Source organism: Myotis yumanensis, unplaced genomic scaffold (assembly GCF_028538775.1).
Source record: "Myotis yumanensis isolate MYYU_CA2020_CCGP unplaced genomic scaffold, mMyoYum1.0.hap1 SCAF_20, whole genome shotgun sequence".
Classification (NCBI taxonomy): Eukaryota; Metazoa; Chordata; class Mammalia; order Chiroptera; family Vespertilionidae; genus Myotis; species Myotis yumanensis.
The window spans coordinates 6936004-6942003 of record NW_027223771.1 but is presented as its reverse complement, the minus strand read 5'-3'; the positions used below and the strand labels follow the sequence as shown (position 1 = coordinate 6942003).

At 47.4% G+C, this 6000-nt stretch overlaps 1 long non-coding RNA gene across 1 annotated transcript in view; it reads left to right on the top strand.

Moving 5' to 3' along the window:
* The first annotated feature begins 1713 nt into the window (after window positions 1–1713).
* The window catches only part of LOC138998417 (uncharacterized), a 95541-nt gene continuing 91254 nt past the window's right edge, over window positions 1714–6000 (top strand). The window contains exons 1-2 of the long non-coding RNA XR_011469155.1: window positions 1714–1792; window positions 2545–2586. This is a non-coding gene — a long non-coding RNA (uncharacterized lncRNA). The remainder of the gene's footprint in view (window positions 1793–2544; window positions 2587–6000) is intronic.

The following is a 6000-nucleotide window of genomic DNA, read 5'->3' as shown; positions in this document are numbered from 1 at the left end:
GTGGAAGGGAGGGAGGGAGGGAGGAAGAGAGAGAGAAACATCGATATGAGACACATTGATTGGTTGCCTCCCACTGGAGCCCTGACTGGGGTGGGGAACGACCTGCAACCCAGGTACGTGCCCTTGTTGGGGAATCGAACCTGAGACCCTTCGTTGCTCGGGCCGAGGCTCTAACCGCTGAGTACACCTGCCAGGGCTCTGCTAATTTTTTTTAAGCTTCTGATAAATATTACCCAATAATTCCCAGAGAGCTTCAGATTCTCCCAAGTTACGTACCAGCAGCAAATGAACATTTTCATTCACCCTCACCCACACTGCACAGTATAATGGAGGCTTTTAACAACCATAGGAATCTTCAAAAATTCTGTCACATCGGCAGGGCTCAGTATCACACACTAAGAAAATTGATTCCCATCTACCATGAAAAATGCAGTGCATGCTGAAAAAGACTGGGGTGCCCAGTTAGGGAATAAAAAGCCTTTTTCAATCATTCATTCTGTCAATATTTACTGAATGCCAGGCTCTGTGGTAGCCACTGGGGACATAACAAATGAGGAGTCCGCTACAGCATGCATAGGGTATTTTTAAAAAACAGTTCGGGCCCAGGGAAATCAAGCATGGGTGTAAGGTGAGGGGGTGCTTGGAGGGCCACTCGAGAACGGCTGGTCAGGGAGGGCCTCTTTTTTTAAAAGCATGTTTTTATTGATTTTGAGAGAGAGAGAGGACGGGAGAGGGCGAGAGAGAGAAATAGCAATGATGATAGAGAATCATGGATTGACTGCCTCCTGTATGCCTCCAACAGGGGATCCAGCCTGTAACCCGGGCATGTGTCCTGACCGGGAATCGAACTGTGACCTCCTGGTTCCTGGATCGAAGCTCAACTGCTGAGGCATATTGGCTGGCTGAGGAGATTCTGAGGTCAGGGATGTGAAGACCCAGGGGAAGCACATTCTAGAAGAGGGGGTGGGAAACCCAAAGGCCTGAGGTCCCAGGAATACGTAGCTCCTAATTTTTGGAGGACCAGGAGAAAAGGTCCTTGTGTTGATAGCAGCGTGAGTGAGGAAGGTCATGATGGAAAGTGAGGTTGGTGTGCTGGGCAGAGAAGACAGTAAGGGGTTTTGTCTGTCCTGGTCAGGAATGGAGATTTCATTCTAAATGTAACGGGAACCTCCTGACAGGTTGTGTTGTGTTGTATTTAAAAATATAAATAAGCCCGGCAGGTATAATTCAGAGGTTGAGTGTCTGCCTATGAAACAAGAGGCTACCAGTTCGATTCCCGGTCAGGGCACATGCCCGGGTTGCGGGCTCGATCCCCAGTAGGGGGCATGCAGGAGGCAGCCCATCAATAATTCTCTCTTGCTTCTTCTCCCTTCTTTGAAATCAATAAAAATATTTTTAAAAAATTGCTCCAAATTGGTGGAGAAGCGCACCCCTGGTGCCCATATCTTCCGAGTCCCTGTGTCTCTGGCGTCCTCTGAATCTCCCTCAAATGAGCAAAGGGGGGTGTCTCACTTGAGAAGGGGGAAGCCACCGTGGCTGATGGGCCTGCACCCCTATGGGAGTAACCCTGCGCATCTCAGACGTGGGCAGCCCCTTTCACAGAGACAAGCTCTGCAGTCACTCCTGTCCCGCACCGAAAACAGTCAAACATGACGCCAGGCTGTTACCTTGGCAAGACTGACCCAGGCTTCCCTTTTCCTTTTCTGGTCAAAGGGTGCTTGAAGATGCCGACGGCAGGAGAGGGAAGAGGGCCCACTTAGGTGTCGGCCATTATCGGCAGGCGTGGGTAAAGGTAAGTCCATGAAGGAGGTACGGGAGGGATGCCTGTTCACCTTTGAACCATGAGCCCTACCCAGATCCAAACCACTTTCCTCCGCCTGCCCTTCAGACCCAGGCCCTGCACCCAGCCTGTCACTGGGCTGGGAATGGATACATAGTTATGGGTGGTGATCCCTTTCTTCCAGTGCATATATTTACTCGAAATACAATTTTCATCGAATGCGTTTTATTCACATCGCTGCCTGGTGACGGCACCCGGAATAATATCTTTCCTGATTATTCATTCCCGAAATAATATGTCGGTGCCAAACAGCAGCTTTTAAGTGGCTTCCGATTTTTTCCTCCCTATACATTGAACTTGTTATTAGGACACAGACAGGCTAATCCCATTATCCCCACTAAAGGGAGACGACAGCCTTGCAGGAGGCTCCTTCAAAAAGCCTCGTTCAGCCCGGCCGGTGTGGCTCAGTGGTGGAGCGTCCACCAAGGAACCAGGAGGCCTCCGCTCGATTCCCGTCAGGGCACATGTCCAGGTTGCGGGCTCGATCTCCAGTCGGGGGCGTGTGTGGGAGGCAACTGGTGGATGAATGATTTTCTCTCATCACTGATGTTTCTCTCTCTCTCCCTCTCCCTTCCTCTCTCTGAAATCAATAAAAATGTATTTTTAAAAAATACAGATGCTGCGGAGTCAATCCAGGAGATAGGACCCCAAGGCGTTGGTATTGTTGAAAATGACCTGAGTGATTTTAATATTCTGTTCCACAGGGCTGATGACCACTGGCCTGGAAATGGATTGAGTGATAGAGGGTAAGTTCAATAAGGTGGACCTAAGGGACTGATGTAGAAAGGGGGTGGGAAGCTGAGCAGAGCCCCAAGTCCAGCCTTTGCCCAGATGGCCTGAGTCCCTGATCCGGGTGCCAGGCCAGGGCCCGAGACCTGGACAGAGTCAAGAACTGTCCAGAGTTGCCAGGAGGGAGCCCAAGGTCAGCAGGATTGAGAATCTGCTCCTTCTCAGTCCCAGTGGGAGGGGCGGGGGGGAGCACCCAGCCTTTCACCAACAAGTACGATGATGGGTGTAGGTTTTGTGTGGATGCTTTTCTTGGCTTGCAGAAGCTGCCTTCCACTCCTAGTCTGTGTAGGGTTTTTGTCTCCTCCTTTGTTTTCTGGGATAGGTTCAGACATAGTGTTCTTATTTTGTGTCCTAATGCAGTCTCGCTCTGAGACTGGTCTAGGGGCACCTGAACAGAATGTCTATTTTGCTGCTTTTGGATGAAATGTTTTGTAAATATCAATTAAATTCATCTGATCCCATGGGTCGGTTAAGGCCATTGCTTCCTCATTGATTTTTTTGTCTGGAAGCTCTATCCATTGAAGTCAGTGGGGTATCAGAGTCACCTACTTAGGACTGTTGCTGCCGATCTCTCCCTTAAAGTCTGCCAAGAGTTTTTATTGTTGTTTTTCATGTAGGCGCTTCTGTAGTGGGTGCGTATATATTTACAAGGGTTATATCCTCTTGTTGGATCGATCGCTTTAGTATTATGTAGTGACCTTATGTTTGATTAACAATTTTTTTTTTTGCTTTTTCTACACCCATTGATATGACCTTGTGGTTCATCTTCTTTACACTGTAAATAGTGAATTACATTCATAGGTTTCAGAATATTGATCTAGCCTTGCATTCCTGGCATAAACACTACTTGTTTGTGATACATTGTTTGTATATGTTGATCTATTGATTTGCTTGTATTTTATTGACAGGTTTTGTGGGGTTTTTCCGCATGAGGGGTATTGATTCGCATATTTCATTTCTTGGCCCTGTCTTTGTTTTTGTATCACAGTAACACTTGCCTTACAAACTGAGACCTACAGTGTTCTCTCTATTTTATGGGATAGATGGTGTAGACATGGTATCCTATTGTCTTTAAATGTTTGGTAGAATTTTCCAGTATCCGAGCCTGGAGATTTCTTTTTTGGAAGGCTTTTAACAACAGATTCAAGTTGTTTAAGAGTCATATAAATATTCACGTTATCTATTTCATCTCGGGTGAGTTTTGGTATTTTATCCCTTTTGAGGAATCGGCCCATTTTGTCTTAGTTGTCAAATTTATGCGCATGGAGTTGATTATAGGTTATGATTTCCTTTTACTGTCTGCAGTGATGTAGCAATGTCTGCTCTTTCCTTTCAAATTCAGTGGTAATTTTTATCTTTTTTTTTTTCTTTGTAAGTCTTGCTAGAATTTTCTCCGTTTCATTGATCTTTCAAAGAAACCAGCTTTTGGCTTCATTTATATTCTTTGTTGTTCTTATGTTTTCGATTTCATTTCTTTCTGCTTTTGCCTTTATGACTTTCTCCTTTCTGCTTGCTTGGGTTTAATTGTCTCCTCTTTCTCCGGTTTTGTAATGTGAAAGCTTAGCTTATCGATTGGAGGCCAGTCTTCCTTTTCAATGTAAGTATCTAGGGCTGTACACTTTCCTGTAAGCATCACGTTAGGGGACTCCTGCATATCTTGACAATGTAGCCTTTTCAGTTTTGTTCTTTGTAGATTTTCATGTCCTGTTTCCCACAGGCTATTACAGTCTAAGCTGTGAGGTGCCACAATGGAGTTTGACACTGATTTTGCCATTGTAGATGATATTAGCATTGATGCCTAAAGGCAAGTCTTACTGTGCCATTCACTCCCTTCATGGCTGCTGCTTGAGTGCTTACTGTGGCTCAGGCACTGTTCTACGCACCTCAGATGCAGCCCTGAGCACAGATGATGAGACTCCCTGCCTCTTGGGAGCTTCCCGCTCAGAGGGAAGATAGATGACAAACAAAGATGCAGTTCTATTTTAGATAGTAATACGTGATACCGGGAAACTTGTTAAATTCCACCCTTTCCTTCAGTAGAAGTGTTGTGATAGACGGAGAGACCAAGAAAGATTCTGAGGAGAAAGGAAGACCTGAGCCTTAGTAGGTTTTGCTTGGTGATTAGAGCGTCGGCCTGTGGACTAAAGGGTCGTGGGTTCCATTCCGGTCAAAGGCACTCCTCAGTTTCAGGCTTGATCCCCGGTCCAACTGGGGAGCGTGTGAGAGGCAACTAATCACTATGTCTTTCTCACATCAATGTTTCTCTCTCTCTCCCCCACTCCCTTTCACTCTCTCTAAAAATCAATGGGAAAAATATCCTTGGGTGAGGATTGATAAGAAACAAAAAAACAAAATAAAGACCTGGATGAAGTTTGGGGACCACACTTGGTCACGTGGAGAAGAGCCCTGAAGGCAGAGAAAACAGCTGGTGCCCAGGCCCAGCGGCAGGCAGGGTGGGAGAGGGGACACAGTAATAGTGAAGTGTGTGAGAATGAGGCATGGCCCTTGCTGGGGAGTGTGCTTGGGAATCGTTCCGTCCAGCCACCAGCAATGAATTCCCACCCAGCCTCATCCGACTGGGTCTTAATCTCTCCGGGGAGCTCATTAAAAGCTGCCGACTTCCCTCCCTAATGATCCCCACTCACGCAGGAGGTCCCGTGGGAATCTAGTTGTCTGCGTCTCCAGCCGGGGCTGGTGCAGGGGGGTCCTTGGCCCGCACTGGGCGCACCCCAGCTTCTCAGCGCTATGCTGTCACTTGGAATTTCTAAAGGCACCGAGACATGATCACAAGGCTGGGACAACAGGAGCCACGTCATGCAGACAGACAGACGGACAGACAAGCCCATCACACTTCCCTGCCTCCAGTGAGAAGGTCGAGTCTCACTATTGTGTCAGCTGACACAGCAGTCTCCTGGGGGCGGCGGGGCTGAGACTGGAACCACCGTTAGGGCTTTTCACACTCTGGAAGCACTGGCTGTTTGAATCACAGGCTCCTCTTACCTTTTTTTTAATATATTTGTATTGATTTCAGAGAGGAAGGGAGAGGGTGAGAGAGAATCACTGATCAGCTGCCTCCTGCACGCATCACACTGGAGATCGAGCCCGAAACCTGTGCATGTGCCCTGACCGGGAATCGAACCCGGCAACCTTCAGTCCGCAGGCCGATGCTGTATCCACTGAGCCACACCAGCTAGGGCCACAGGCTGCTCTTAGAAAGAAAAGAAATAGGGAAGAGAAATTAAAAAAAAAAAAGACACGTAAATAAACAGACAAATTCACATTTTAATTAGCAACCACATAATTAGTAACAAACCCACTTCCGGGCAGGAGCCGGAGCAAACCTCCACTCTGTGTCGAGGCTCTGGCCCCTT